Here is a 16,970-nt window from a genome sequence, read left to right as displayed (position 1 = left end):
TCAGCTGTGTGACTTTGGGCAAGTCACTTAACTTCTATGCACCTCAGGTACCTCATCTGTAAAATGGGGATTAAGACTGTGAGCTTCCTGTGGGATGACCTGGTCACCTTGTAACTCCCCCAGTGCTTAGAACAGTGCTTTGCATATAGTAAGCACTTAATAAATACTATCATTATTATTATTATTATCCACTTATTCCAGGGAGTTGTGCCTCCACCAAAATACTCTGCAGGACCAAGAATCAACCTAGCTATTCCCCTGCTGAGCTCTAGGCTCATCCTGACAAGATACTACTCCACATTCTCAAACCTCTAGCCCCTCCAGCATCAGTCTCCCACCATCTTTCTTGGGTAGGGACTGTCTCTATGTGTTGCCAATTTGTACTTCCCAAGCGCTTAGTACAGTGCTCTGCACATAGTAAGCGCTCAATAAATACGATTGATTGATTGATTGATTGATCTTTCTGCTCCTCTGGATCCTTATGTGGGAATAAGTCTACTGGGCTTTATAGCTCTTCCACAGTTACTTCCACAGCAATGTTTTAATGGCTCAGTCAATGGTTCTTTGGGCGAAGGACTGTCTGCTTTATGTTGAAGGTTGTCTAGTTTGGAAATGGATCTGCACCTTCTGAGGCAGTGCAAAACTCGTCTGCTGCAGAAGCATTTATCTGTAATGCTCATATTGGGATTGGAATGATTTCTTCAGAAGAATTTATTGTTTTTAATTTCTACTTATTGGGAAATTCTCTTCCAATAGAGAGCGGTGAACGAAGCAGATCTCATTAAAAGTATTCTTCATAAAACTCCAGGGCATTGCTATTCAATATGTCGGGGGGGATTCAATGTTTTAGAGAAAGATTTACAGTAAGTACTTTTTAACCTTACATTTCTTATTCCTTCGTTCTGTATGGAATACATTCTGCTTACACAACAGAAACTATGCTTTGCTTAGCTTTAAAGTCCCTAATATTAACGATATATCAGGAACATAGGATCTGTGTTTCTTAATTATCTGTCACTTCCTGGATTTTCTATCACATAGAGTATTTTCAAAACTTGTAACTTGGACGTTGATGACAATGATGTCACCGATTTGTCTCTTGGGATTCAGAATCGGGAGCAGATAGACTGTAAAAATAAACATCTTGTTTTTCTGTAAGGCCTTAGACTGGCAGTAATAGACTACTTTCCCTATAGCTGTTAGACTTGGACTTGCCACTGACATATCTACTTTTTGATTGGTTCCATCATCTCACAGATTAGCTACACTTACCAAGTTTTTCTTTTTTTGGCAAGGCAGGATCACTAACAACAAGGTCCAGAATTAAGTCAACCGATAAACTTAAACGCCAGGCTTGCTCCACTACTGCCTCCGTGGACTGGATGTATGTGAGGAATGGATGGAGGCTGGCTGTTGAAGCAGTTTCTATATGGTGACCGCCAACAGGGAGGATGGTAGAAACATTAAAAGGGTGCCTGAAACTAAGAATTCAATTAATGAGGCAAAGCTGTGGGATGCCAGGAAAGACTTATAGCTGGCACATTATCATTAACAATAATAATAATAACCACAATAATAGTGAGAACAATGGTGTCTGCTAAGCTCTATAATAATAATAATGATGATGGTATTTGTTAAGCACTAATTACTATGTGCCAAGCACTGTTCTAAGTGCTGGGGAAGACGCAAGGTAGTCAGGTTGTCCCACGTGGGGCTCACAGTCTTCATCGCCATTTTACAGATGAGGTAACTGAGGCCCAGAGAAGTGAAGTGACTTGCCCAAAGTCACACAGCAGACAAGTGGCAGGACCGGGATTAGAACCCACAACCTCTGACCCCAAGCCCGGGCTCTTTCCGCTAAGCCACACTGCTTCTCTTCTGCTAAGCACTGGAATAGATTCATTAGAAACATATCAGAAGCAGTCCATGCATCTCAAAGTCTTAAAGGAAGGGAGAAGAGGTATTCTATCCCCACTTTGCAGATGAGAAAAGTGAAGTTAAGTGAAGTGAAGTGACTTGTTCAGGGTCACTGAGCATCCAGGTGGTAGCTCTGGGGTTAGAACTTAAGTCTCCTGATTCCCAGTCCTATGTTCTTTTCACTAGGCCACACTTTTTCTCCAGGCATAGAAATCTAACAATTGGAAAGGGGTGGATTTATTTGGAGCAGAGGTTTCTGATAATGTTTAGGGTGATGGATCTAAGCCATCAACCGTTGGTTTGTGAATGAGCATTTACAGAGTGTCACAAAAGGTAGGGTCTGCAGGCTTCACACACATGCACGCACATAAAGGTATGAGATGGCATATTCTGAATTATAGAATTATAGAGGGTTTTGCAATGGAAAAATAATATTTGTAAATTATCAAGATTATTAAGAAAATATTTGCTAATGTAAAATGTACTTAGATTTTTGAAATGCTGACCTCATACCATTTCCATGAATTCAAACATTTACTCTTCAGATGTTTTCCTGCATTTTGGAACATGTGGCTTGAATGTTGATATATTACTGTACTTAAATATAATTTATCTCATATCAGTCCTTAGGTGATATATTCCAAGTTAATATACTACTAAATACCATAAATCATCCCTGTTTGGAAGTTTCAATAGGCAAGAAATATTAATGGAGCTTGAATTGGTTGCAGTTGTTTCATGTCTACTGACTTCCCTTTACCATTGCACGTTAAGCACGAAGAAAAGAAAAACTGTGTTCTTTCTAAAGCAGTGTGGCTCAGCATAAGCAGAACAGGCCTGGGAATCAGAGGACCTGCGTTTTTAATTCCAGTTCCACCACTTGGCTGCTGTGTGACTTTAGGCAAGTTCCTTAACTTCCCTGTGCCTAAGTTACATCATCTGTAGAATGGGATTCAATACCTGTTTTTCCTCCTATTTTAATAATAATAATTATTATGGTATTTCTTAAGTGCTTACTCAGTGCTAAACACTGTTCTAAGTGCTGGGGTAGATACAAGGTAATCAGGTTGCCCCACGTGGGGCTCACAGTCTTAATCCCTAATTTAGAGATGAGGTAACTGAGGCACAGAGAAGTGTGTGGCTTGCCTAATGTCACACAGCAGACAAGTGGAGGGGCCAGGATTAGAACCCATGTCCTCTGAGTCCCAGGCCTGTGCTCTTTCCACTAAGCCACGCTGCTACTCAGTGATTTTCACGTGGGACTGTGTCCAATCTGATTACCTCGTCTCTACTCCAGTTCTTCGTACAGTGCTTGGTTCAAAGTAAGCATTTAGCACGTATCACTATTATTATCATACTGACCATTTGTGTGGATCACATTTATACATATAACTACAGTAATAAAAAGAGAAGGCCTTCTTGATCTTGGGTTAGCCAGTGGATTCCAAACTGGTCTGACAAAAAGCAAACAAACCCCACATCCTCTGGGAACACCCATGCCAATCCTAGAGGGAATCTTCAAAAACCTGTGGAAAAATAATAATCAGACTTCTCTCAAGTCAGTGAGTACTGAATGATTCCTGTAAACTAAAATATTGCAGTGTAGACCCTTAATTTAGCTACTTATACTGTAGTGAACTGCATACAATCTTTTAATCTTTGGCATTCACTGAGCGCTTAGAATACGCAAAGCACTGTACTAAGAACTTGGAAAAATATACCATCCAGTTAATAGACCGATCCTTGTCGACAAGGACCTCCCAGCCCCATTTAGTGGCTTCCCACCCACCTGGTGAGTATTATGATTATTATTTTATTGTTATTATTGTAATTACTAAGTGCTTACTATGTGCCAAGCACTGTTCTAAGCACTGGGCTAGATACAAGTTAATCAGGTTGGACACAGTTCTTGTCCCACTTGGAGATCACACTCCTAATCAAAGGGACAGTTCCCAACCAAGCCCTTTGACCTGCTGTGGACTAATTCTTCAAAATTAATGTCTTGGTGGATAGGGCCCCTAATATTTCTGGTGACTGCAGCTCCAGTGGGCAGAGAACAGATGAGATCATGCCAGTTAGTTCTGGGGTGTGAAACCTAGGCTTGATCAGACCCACGCACTATTTGGTGATCTATTTGTGGGCAAAACAACTCCAGAACTCAGAGATTTACAGATGCCCAGATCGGGGGAAAAGACTATAATGAGGAAAATCAGGGGAGAAAGAAGGAAGGGGACGACAAAACAGCAATAACGATAATATTGATAATATTTTTAAGCTCTTACTACATGCCAAACACTGGGATAGATACAAGATAATGAGGTCAGACACAGTCCTGGTCCTTCCTGGGGTTTACAGTCTAAAAGAAGGAGAGCCCGTATTTAATCTCCATTTTACAGATGACAGAGCTGAGGCAAAGATAAGTTAAATGACTTGCCCAAGATCACTTGGCAAGAAAGTGTCAGAGCTGAGAATAGACACCAAGTCTCCTTACTTCCGGGCCTGGGCTCTTTCCACTAGGTCATAGTCCTTCCCTGAGAAAGGGAAAAAGATGAAAGACAAAGGAATATCTTCCATCAATGGAATGCTCATGGAATAGTCCTTCCCTCCTTGATTTGGTTAGAATCACCATAGCACTATGAGCTACCTCTGAATTCACCATGCATGCCCAGGTTTAGGACTTTTTTCATTCATTAATCAATAAATCAGTGGTCTTTATTGAGCACTTACTATGTGTACAGCACTGCATGTGGTGCTTGAGAGAGTAAAATACAACAGTCGGTAGGCACTATCCCTGCCCACAAGGAGCTTAAAGTCTAGAGAAGCTTCCTTCATAGAGAACGCAAAGATGGTGGAACCAAGGACACTGACGAGTTCTCCCCTCATCAACCTGGCTAAAATCACTTTCTTGCCAATTAATTCTTCTCAGGTTTCCCCTTGTGTGAATTTTCCATGCAAGTCAGCCCATTCCTTCCTGCTCCCTTCTGCCTCGCTTTGCAACTTTCCTTCCACATCCTCCCCACAACCTAGCTCACCCCCTTCCACAGAGTAGTCTCCCCCATGCTCTCATTTATGAATTTGCCATGCATGGGAATGACAGTGCCCTATTGATATCAAGAATGCAATGGAATTAAAGTCTGTAGAATCCCAGGCCACACCTGGATATTTTCTACGGTACTCTTGTCAGTGGAGAGCAGAGCCAACAGAATTTACTTCTAAGATCATTGAACACCACTACACAAATATTAAGGGAACTAGTCCCTCTCAGAAGAGGCATAAAGCTTTAATGGGACTTCAGCAGAAAGAGTTGAACAGAATTTTATATTTGGAGAAATCAAACGAGGTTAGGCTATAATTACAACATTTCTCCTTGGTCTACATGAATGATTCCATCAAGAGGCAGAATTTCGTGTTAAATGACGCATCGGATCTTCACCAACATGAAGGCACAATGTGCATGCATGTTTACAGCAATTAGGGCTTCAGCTGCCTAATATTGGGAATCTATTTTAGCTCCACCTAATCTGGCCTCTTCCATTGATTGCCTCTGAAATCGGATAGAACCCAGATTGTCTTTCGACATGACAACTTCCAAAACTTATCTCCTGGAGCTCTAGGGTCTCTCCAGTTCAAGCACTGACCCTAACCATCTCTAAAGCTTGGAAAGCTGTTCAGGCATACCCACTTTCTCCACATGTACTTATTCAGCTCCCTTTGAGATGGCATTATTCTCTCATCATCATCATCATCAATCGTACTTATTGAGCGCTTACTATGTGCAGAGCACTGTACTAAGCGCTTGGGAAGTACAAATTGGCAACATATAGAGCCAGTCCCTACCCAACAGTGGGCTCACAGTCTAATCCACTTCAGATTCACTTTGCCAGACAGTAGGCACCAATGACAGTAGTCTATGCCAGAGCTTGGGAAGAAGTTGCTCTATTACTCAAGCTTATTGCCTCTTTATGTATGACAAGGATTCTTTATGTCTACCAACGCTGCCGTACTCTCCCAAACGCTTAATACAATGCTCTGCACTCAGTAAGTGCTCAATAAGTACAACTGATCAACTTAATCTTTTTTTTTAGGGCTCTTTCTGGCCATATTTCACCCATGGCTATTTTTCTCTCCTCATTCTGACCCAAGTGGGAAGTGGATTCTCGAATGTCACGAAAGATGGTGACGGAACTGCCTCCTACAGTAGACTCATTAAATCCAATCAATCAATCAGTGGTATTTATTGAGCACTTACTGTGTACAGAGCCCCGTACTAAGCATTTGGGAGAGTCTATGGGAGCTATTGTAAATGTAGTTTGGCAGTGGATATCTGGCAAAAGGAGTTGTGTAGCACCATGAGGAGAAAAATTGGTAGACCATATGTGAACAGTCCTGTTCTCCCATGTAAAATGGCAATAAATGCCAAACTGCAAATTGACAGCAGCTTTCTCAGTTGGAGGTGTCAGTATTTCTTAGACATCTTTCTGGGAACACTGACTCTACATTTTTTTAGGAATGTTATATAGCTACATGAAGGGTGTATATCAATGTGACACATAAATGAAATGAAACGGAGGCTCCCCCGGAAAATTTTAAAGGGCATGCAAATATTTTAAATATTTTCAGTTGGGAATTCTGCCATCAGCGCAGAGAGCAATTTTTCCAGCTAAAATAAAATGCTAGACAGGAGGTTGTAAAATAACAAAGTTCTAAAGGTCAAATAGGTTCAGCCAAAAAACACTAAAGTTACTCAAAATTCAAATTAGACCACTGGGAAAACTGTTTAAAACCAGTCAGAATGTTACTGATTAATCCTTTAAAAGTCCTTGGACTTAATTGGTTTTTTTATCTGAACTTCTGACAAATTTTCATTTTGCATTGTCATTTATCTTCTCTCATTTCAAGCACTAAAGGGCAAACACTCTGGCTTTCTGTATGTGATCAAAACGGATCACTTTGGCAATGATGTGATCTTCTGACCTGCCTCCTTGCCTGTCCCCATTTTATGACTGTCGTTCTTTATCTTTTTTGGTTGGAAGCTAAACCAGGCTCTACTATTATTCCTTCTTCATTGCAATCATCCTGCAACAAATAATGGCCATTTTGGAATTTGTTAAGCAATTTCTTTGTGCCGAGCACTGTGGTAGCTACAGGATAAACAGATTGGACAGATTGAACAGTCCCTATTCCAAGTGGCCAAGCCAGGAATAGAACCCAGGTTTCCCGAATCCCGGGCCTGTGCTCTTTCCAGTACACCTTGCTGCTTCTCTAATGTAAACAGTGGTATATATTGTCTACTGTGAGTGCTAGATATTGTGCCCAGTGCAATAAAATGAGCAGATCCAGTCCCTATTCCCCAAGAGCTACAAATTAGCTGGGGAGGCAGGCAAGCATAAATTGTGTACATAGAGTGGGAGTTGGCTTAAAAAAATTCTAGGCTTGATCTTAACTTTTCAAAGGGAGTAGAAAAGTCACCTTAGCACAATTCATTAATCAATCAATCAATCAATCGTATTTATTGAGCGCTTACTGTGTGCAGAGCACTGTACTAAGCGCTTGGGAAGTGCAACTTGGCAACACATAGAGACAGTCCCTATTCAGCCCGTCACTGTCCCACTGAAATAGCTTCAAGGAGTAATTTTCTGTCATAGATATGTAATACACCATATAACAAATATATATATATATATATATACGTATATATATATACACATATATATATATATATATATATATATATATATATATATATATATGTGAGAAGCAGCGTGGCTCAATGGAAAGAGCACGGGCTTTGGAGTCAGAAGTCATGGGTTCAAATCCCAGCTCCGCCAACTGTCAGCTGGGTGACTTTGGGCAAGTCACTTAACTTCTCTGGGCCTCAGTTCCCTCATCTGTAAAATGGGGATGAAGACTGTGAGCCCCCCGTGGGACAACCTGATCACCTTGTCACCTTCCCAGTGCTTAGAACAGTGCTTTGCACATAGTAAGCGCCTAATAAATGCCATAATAATATATATATATATATATATATATATATATATATATATATATATATCCTCGAAGGCAAGGATTTTCAGCTGTACTGTACTCCCTCAATCGCTCAGTACAGTGCTCTGCCCATGGCAAATACTTAGTAAATGTTATCACTGGACTGCTTGATTACTGCGCATATTGTTGCTTGCTTTTGAAGATAGAGCCACAGAGGGTAGGCCCCATCCATGTGGTAAGAAAAATATTCACCAAATCCTATGCAATTAAGTGGATCAGGACATTGGTTACTCATTCCTTTTCCGATGGTGCAACACCATGAGTGTCTGAGAAGACTTATTTAAGGATGCGCTATCCCTTAAAATGGGGCAGGGCTAGAAAAGAGGCTCTTTGGAATAGATTAAATGCCCTTTCTGAAAATTATCTTCACCTTTCCAGGGGAAGAATGTGAAGGCGGAACACAAAGGCAATTCAAGCGCAGTTGTTCTTAACAAGGTGTCTCACGGATTCATCCACTTCCATTATCTAAGCATGGTTTTGGCAGTCGAGGAATGGGGAAAAGCAAGGGTTAAATATCATGACCCTAAGAGGGACAGAGAGTCCAGAGATACCTACTCTGCCCTGGGTGAAGGAAGTCTATCAGTGGTGAGAAAACTGGAATTAGAGGTGGAAACTCCTCTGGGAACCCTATTATTGGCAAATTGGTTCACGCTTATTCACTGATTGCCATTATCCTGGACTTCTAAGTTGCAGGAGAGCATTTCCGTGGGTTCCCACCCACTTCCTAAACATAACTGGGACACTGAAAATCAGCCTTGCTGCAAGGCAGGATCTCACACACACTGGAATAATGAAGCACACCCTCTATGATTATTATCTCACGAAAACCAGTTTCTTTTGTATCTTATATTTTCTCTGTTACTTTCTAAACTCACTGCCCTTCTCTTCCTGCTGAAGCCCATTGTGATGCTCAGCAATATTTTCTAAATGAAGGTTATCATGTACATGAGTTTACTACCCAAACCTACCGTCTTATTAATGACATTCCATCTCAATTTGGTTGCATTAAAAGCATAGTATTGGTTTGTTTTAACCAGAGACAGGACTAAAAACTGGATCTTCAACAGTGAACATGAATCATTATGAAATGAAATGCCCATGCTTTTAAAACATCACATTAAATATGGTCTTCTGGTTGGGCCTCAATCTGTTAATCAGGTTTGAAAAGATTAAATTTCTGTGTTCATTTTACCTTATTTGTTTTTTTCCAGTGCACTGTTACATCAAATTGCCTTGATCTCTGAATATGCTTTTGTAAACCTGCTTTGCCTAATAATTGTTTGTATGCCATCGATTTAAATGGATGTTACATTTTCTCAAAGCTATGTGGTTTTATAATGGATTTTTTTAATCACTTGAAAAAACTACTCAAAATTGTGTTTCACACCATTAATTTGTGATAATGCCCATGTGAATCTTCATCTTTGAATTTTAGTCTGGGTGAGAAGGATAAAAATTTGCAGTTTAAAAACCTGCTCTAAGTCGCTTTCATAGGGTAGGTTTTCAAAATGACGGCAACAGGATGCGTCCGGCTTTGACCATTATATACCAGAAGCAGCATCATTATTTTAAGAATCTCTCATCACTTTATCCTCCTTAACTGCATAAGGATGACTTCTTTTAACAGAGGCTCTAGAGTACAGTGAATTCTAGTAAAGGGTTGATTTAGTGAACTCCCCTTAATGAGCTCACATATTCCAAGAAAATACTACAATGAATATATGTTTTCCCTTGACTATTATCACATAGATTCTAAATACTTTCTGGTGAAAATGCATCTTAAAAGGGATGCTGTATCATAAATGATGATTCATCCTTCCTGGAAATGTTCTGGAAAATGTATTTTAGAAAAAAAATGTATGTCGTGTCAAAATCAACTTTCCAACCAAGGCGCCAACACAAAGTTCACTTCACTTTTCCCTACCATGAACTCTATCTCCTGAAGCTTCATAAGATCTAAAAATACATTTTTGACATCCCAGGGCATTCGTTCTTTCAACAATACAAAAATGTTTTTGCTGTTTTTAATCAGGATAGGCCAAAATGATTTTAAATGATCACTCCTACTCTTAACGGTAAAGTGAAACTGCAACTAAGGATAATTTTTTAAGTCTTGGTGAATCCACAGAAGGAAGATTAGCAGGGTGGGAGGGAAGCACAGGTTAACTGACTTTTCATTACAGTGACTTATGAGGCCATAATGAGACAAATTGCACATGAGCTCCTTTCAAAAGCACATTCAAGAAGCACTGTAGGTTGACAGGGTCAAGTTAAGGTTCCTCCTTCCTTCTCCTCCTACCCCCAACCTGCACACCTTTTTTCATATTTACATGGAACACAACAACCTGAATGTTCTTGCCCCTATTCCCTCTTTCAATAAAAACACTTTAAAATCCAAACCTGTCTATGAGGAATAGTTGCCTGCATAATCCATATTTCACACTGTCACAGCCCTGACACATTATGATAAACTACTTCAGAACACCTGAAACACTGAAGGTAATACTATGCATATAAAACCAAGTTTCATTTTTTAAGCTGTGGAATTGAGGTACTTGCATTCATGGTAACTTTTTCATAATTCTTCCATTTACTGCAGATTAGAAACCACACCGATGTTACGAAGACCCAGAACTATTTCCAAAATTGGCACCGATCATCAGCTGCGTCACCATATTGCCTGATTTATATCTTTAAGTAATACTACTTTAGCCAAAAGAAGATGCCTCATGTTGCCTTATTGCTATGGAAGAGTTTTTCTCTTTGGGCGTTCTTTGTCTGTGTGTCCATTCCTGGAGTGGAGTGGTCAGTCAACAGGCCTAGGAAGCTCAAAAGCACAGAGAATTTGAGCGGTCTCCCATCAGCTCTGCCTCACTACCATCCTGAAATTTAGGGTGTCTTGGAGACTCAGGATAACCTGTCGAGGTTGCCCCAGCTTGTAGTCCAGGGCTATGAGCCCCCTGGCTATAAGCCTCACCAAAAAACCAAGAGACACAATAATTAATCCATAGTGGCAGTCAGCAGGCCTTCATTTAGAGCCTTATCATTTACCCACCTTGATAAAATGCCACCTGATTCCTTCTATTTTGGCTAAGTTAATTCTAGTGACTCGGTTCATAAGAGAAGTCTCTTAGAATGCTCAAATATGTCTGCTAATTTTATCCCCAACATCGAGTCAAAAGCAGGTTTACTAGGGATTACAGCTCCACTGAGGTCAGTGAGAAACCGTTCGTGATGCGATTCCTCGATGTGCGGAAAAGCTGCCTCAGAGGTAGGGAAAGTCCAACAAGTGCGTGGCCTAAAAGATCTTGCTCTGAACAGAGGCTGCCTGCCTGCAGACTACATCCAAGAGTGGATCCTCTCTTACCTTCCTGCTGTAGGCAGCTGATCTGGCTCCACTGCTTGGGGCCTCGAACACACTCTTCAGTTCCTCCAGGGAAATGGAGAACTGTTCGATCCTACAGCGGCCGTCTCTCGGCTCTTCCCTCGGCACTTCCGTCTTGTCGCCTTCGGGTGGGCTTTCCATCCTTTGTCCCACGCCCTGGCCCGGAGCCACGCTGATTTGTGCTCCTAGCAGGTGGGGCAGGCTGCGTGGAGCCGGTGGCCCAGTTGCTGCTTTGCTCACTGCTCCAGTTTCAGCTGGTTTTCCCTCTGGACCTCGAGATCGCCTGCAGTGCCCCCCTGGCAAGCCACATTCACTTTTCTGACCATCACAGGACTCCCACTTCTGCCGCAGCAGGTTCAGGGAGCCCTTTTGCATCGGATACTTGGGCGCCTCCAGGATGGCCTGTAATAGTAAAAGAAGGATCGGTTAAACCATGTGGCCCCATGCCCCTGTCACCATGCCAGAATCACAGCTCCAATCTGTTCTCTGAGCCCCCAGGGGTGTGAGGGTCAGTGATAAAGTCCAGAACGAGCGCCTAATTGCTGATTCCTGGCTCGAGTCCACAAGGCTAGACCAGACACGAACATGCCAAGACTGGCTTGATTTAAAGACAGGGTGAAGTCTCTTCAGAGACCAAGTGTGAATATTATCAGCAGCTTCTTCTGGGTACAAGAAATCTCAGCCTAAAGGAAATAGAAGCAGGAAAAGACCGCTTCCCCCTTCTTTCCTTATTTGAATAGCAACTTGTCAACCAGCTACTACATGGAAAGTTGGAAAGATCTCACTCATTGTTAAATACCATAAAAGGCTGTTGAACAAACCCAACCCCAAGAGACAAACAAGGATCTAATTCCCGTCTGCCACAGTTCCAAAAACCTCCTTAGGAATGGTTACGGGAATCCACATAAGAAATAAAAATAGTTTCATTTTTCAGGCCACAGGGACCCCAATTCGCTCATCAAAAACAATGTTTGAGACATAGCAAATGCTTAGCAAATATCATAGTAATAATAAAATACCGTTTGGTTCACGCTGCTCCTGAATTGAACTTTGAGGAGCACAGAGGAAACAAATTTAACTGGATTAATGAATACATAATAATAATAATGATGGCATTTGTTAAGTGCTTACTATGTGCAAAGCACTCTTCTACGTGCTTGGGGGGAGGTACAAGGTGACCACGTTGCCCCACGTGGGGCTCCCAGTCTTAATCCCCATTTTAAAGATGAGGTAACTGAGGCTCAGAGAAGTTAAGTGACTTGCCCAAGGTCACACAGCCGACATGTGAGGGAGCTGGGATTAGAACCCATGACCTCTGATGCCCAAGCCCGTGCTCTTTCCACTGAGCCAGCTGCTTCTCTGCATACAAGCAGTGTAGATGTTAGGAAACAAAGATTCTACCTATGTAGAACTGCAGAACACAAGCTTTCTGTTCTAACCTAGCGTAGTTTTCTAAGCCAGAAGTGTCAGAGGCCTGGGTTCTATTTCCAGCTCTACCACTTGTCTCCTGTGTTGTCTTGGGCAAGTCACTTAACGTTTCTGGGCCTCAGTTTCTTCATCTGTAAAAATGAGGATGTTACCTGTTCTCCTTCCCCTTTAGATCATGAGGCACATTTGGGCTAGGGGTTGTGCCCCATCTACTTACATGGTATCTGCCCCAGTGTCAAGTAAAATATAAGTGCATAGTTAACAATGGACACATACTACAATTATTAGGCCGAGTATTTATACATTTTGTCTTGGGGGATTTGCTATGCAGTTGAGGGGATTAGCAGGATTGGGTCCTAAATCAGTCCCCACAAACAGAAGCTTCTCTTACTTGGGTAGATGAATGTCGGGGGAGCAAGGCTAGAGTTTAAGCTACAAATTTTGGGACTACGTGATGTAATAATAATAATGGTATTTATTAAGCGCTTACTACGCGCCAAGCACTGTTCTAAGTGCTGATATGAGTATATAGTCCAAATGGACTAGCCACCATTCAGTCAATGTGACAATGAAACTGCAGCCCAGAACAGAGCTGGTATATCTGTTTAGGAAATCAATCAACATATGTTTCAGAGTTTATCAACATATGCTTGGAAATTCTGCATATCAGAGATAAAAGGGATCTTATTAACATGGGGCTGGGAGATTCCCTGTCACAGCTGGTGACCTCACCAGGAGTTTAATGAGAAAATTGATGTAGAGCCAATCACACTTAGGGGGATTGAAGGGGAGGGAGATGAGAGCAAAAGGAAGAGAGGAGGGAGAGTACACTGCTCTGCACACAGTAAGCGCTCAATAACTACCACTGATTGACTGAGAAGTGGAGTATCACCTCACCGTGGCTCAGTGGGTAGGAGCAATCAGCACCCTTCCAAATTATTCATTCATTCAATCATATTTATTGAGTGCTTACTGTGTGCTCAACATTGTACTGAGCACCTGGGAGAGTACAATATAACAATAAACAGACCCATTCCCTGCACACAGTGAGCTTACAGTCTAGAGGGGGAGAAGGGACATCATTCCTCACAAGGGTTTTCACCCCTGCTCTTTTGATAAAGGGTAGCTCAAAAAAAAGCACTGTCTCCAGGGTAAAAAATGAAAAAGAAAATCAATTTATCAGAGATTTTTGACAGTTTCTTGACTATCATGCTTATTGAAGGTTATGGTTCCATGAGTGGAAATAGACTTTAAAATGAATGTGTGATGTCCACATTCTTGAACTCCACGTGAAAAGTTTGTGCACGGGAAAGAGGGATAATTACGAAGAGATTTCCAGCAGTCCCATATTAAAAATTTTGAAACTCAAACAGAGGGGATTTACCTTCAACTCAGTGTATAAAATGTCATTTTCTAAGGATGAAGAGGGCAACCATGATATGTCTCTCCAAGTATTTTCCAGGTCACTGGTGGAGAAAGGCTTCTGGGCTGGCAGATTAATCAATTAATCAATATTATTTATAGAGAATTTACTCTACACAGAACACTGTACCAAGCAGTTGGGAGAGTGCAATACAATTAGTGGACCCAATCCCTCTCCTTAAGGATTTATAATCAAGAGGGGCAGAAAAACATTAAATAAAGTACAGGTAGTTTAAAGGCATATAGGTAAGTGCTTCTGGGGGCTGGTGGAGTGGGGTGAATGAGTACCCAAGTGTTTAGGTGATGTGGCAGTAGGAGAGGAAATGGTGGGAAGGGGGAAGAGATGAGAGATTAATCAGGGAAGGCTTCCTGGAGGAGGGGATATGATTTCAGATGGCTTTGAATAATAATGATGGTATTTATTAAGCGCTTACGCGCCACTGTTAACAACCAGGAACATTTACAGTAAACAATTTTTACATGCAGGATGTTGTGTTTCATGCAAAGGATTTGAGGGCTGTTCAGATATTCTCTAACTCACATAGGCCAAGTGCTTTGAGCACCCTGAATGGACTAAGTGAAAAATAAATCCAAGTAAATCTAAATAAACAGTAGAAAAGCCTAGCAAACACAGACTGAGCGTCTGATACAAGTTTACACGATCGAAAAGTGCGGTGACAAGGAAAACATGGAATTCCTGATTCTTTAAATCCCATATCACCAGTAGGTGACCCCCAATGAAGCTTTAAGGTAGTTGGTTCACATCACACAACAGGGGAGGCTCTTCTTTGCCCAGAGGTTATGAACATAAAGAATGAAATTACTACAGTTTTGCAGGCAGAAGGTATAATAGATTAAAGAAGGTTTACATACGTTTCACAGAAAATATTGTAGAAATGGTTATTACAGTGAAAAGTTGGAGATGTTACCAAGCTCAGAAAGGATTTAGAGACATTCACTAATTATATACCCATCGATCACATGCTGTCAAAGGAGAAAACTTAGAGATGATGGATGGTAAATGAAGATAGAGGTCAAGGAGGGCAACCATCACATTCTTACTCTCGTATTCTTAAGAATCGTTGTCGGAGAACGAATGCTCGACTGAATCGATCATTTTGCTGACCTTGTATGAAATTTCTTAGGTTCTACGTGGAAATAAACCGAGTCTGCTCTGCATTTTGATTGTAGCGATGCACTTATAAGATGCTGGAGAGTGGGATTTCATTTGGAGTCATGCAATTTTATAACATTGAATCTACTTGCATGTGATTTAGGTGAAGTTATACAGATTATGACCAAGTATTCTAAACGTGACCAGAGTCAGAAGCAATTTCACCTCAGACACTATCTTCACAAAGCATTTTCCACTTGGTTTCCTATTAAACTCTTGTTACTCGATTATCACTTTAAAATTTTTGTTCCCAATATGTCTACATAAACATTTTACAATTCTATCTTCACTGCTCTGAGAGAACCTGACTTGTCTGGACAGTCTTAGGTGGAGGAAAAGCACATTTTTTAATCCCAGGTTTCACTTGGCTCTGAATAATGACAAGGAACACCTTTGTTTTTATTCCCGTTATCATTCTCTATGCAGTTTATCAAAGGCCCAGATCTACAATTCATGGTGTGCAATTCAAAGCCATACATGAGGTTTTGATCTTAAACTATGACCATCAGATGTAACTGTGTGGCAGTTCCTCTGGGACCTCCTTAAAGGATAATCCACAGTTTTACATACACATACGTGTTCGAAGTAAAGTCTACCTTTCGAGATTTTATTTCTTGATGATGACAGGTGCTGTACAATCTTTCATGAAGCAGTCAGTATCAGGTGTCTGCAGACATAATTTCTAATTAGGTGAGGGCTACTGGTAAAAGCAGTATTCAGTGTATTGAAAGTCTGTCTTGGAAAATTGCAGCGGTATATTTATGCTTTGACATAACTACTATTGTAAGAACAGTTTCAACCAACTCTTATTTCTAATATGACTTGCAATGCACATCTAATTTATTGAGGAGAAGATGCATCAGTGCTTGTGGTGCATTTCAAGAAAGAGTTGCTTAGTTGGATTTATGTGCACTTACATACACATACACAAACACAGCCAATGTTCTCCCGCAATGACCATCACTCAAATTAATTTTAAACATCTTCCACAATAACCACTTCAAAACAAAAATGGTAGCATTACTTAAATGTTTCCAGGTAAACATTCTCATTCCACCTATTTTAATTTGTCTCAGACACACAATGCGTTTTGCTTTCTCATTAAAAGTGGCTGGAGTACACTCATTTAATTACTTTTCCAATTTTGAAATTGGTTTCTAAGATTGCTGTAGCATTTCAGTGAGAGGACTCATAAGTGGGAAAAAACATTACATGGAATGGATATTGTGATCTCTGAATATGACAATTAGATTTTCCTCTTTCAGCTTTTACATATTTAGTTGGGACTAGGTGAGACAGCTGGTTGGGAAGGAAAATTTAGGGGTTAGTCAGTGACTAAATATCCTTGAAAACTCTCTGGGAAATTTAATTTTAATTCCCTCATCCTCAAGTGAGCCAACTAAGTAGAACTGAGAATATGAATACTTCATCAAATTAATCGAGATTTTTCTTCACTCTTACTTGTGTTCATTTCTTTAAATTCTTGACCTTTTGCCTCATGCACCACTACCATCAAAGTCCCATGTATTCATTTACCTCTGAGCTGAGAATGAACTTGCCTGGAAACCTGAGCCTGAGAATCATTTTACCAGTCATCTC

The sequence above is a fragment of the Tachyglossus aculeatus genome, chromosome 9 (assembly GCF_015852505.1).
Source record: "Tachyglossus aculeatus isolate mTacAcu1 chromosome 9, mTacAcu1.pri, whole genome shotgun sequence".
In the NCBI taxonomy this organism is placed as follows: domain Eukaryota; kingdom Metazoa; phylum Chordata; class Mammalia; order Monotremata; family Tachyglossidae; genus Tachyglossus; species Tachyglossus aculeatus.
The sequence above is the reverse complement of the archived record's forward strand: the minus strand, read 5'-3'. Positions refer to the sequence as shown.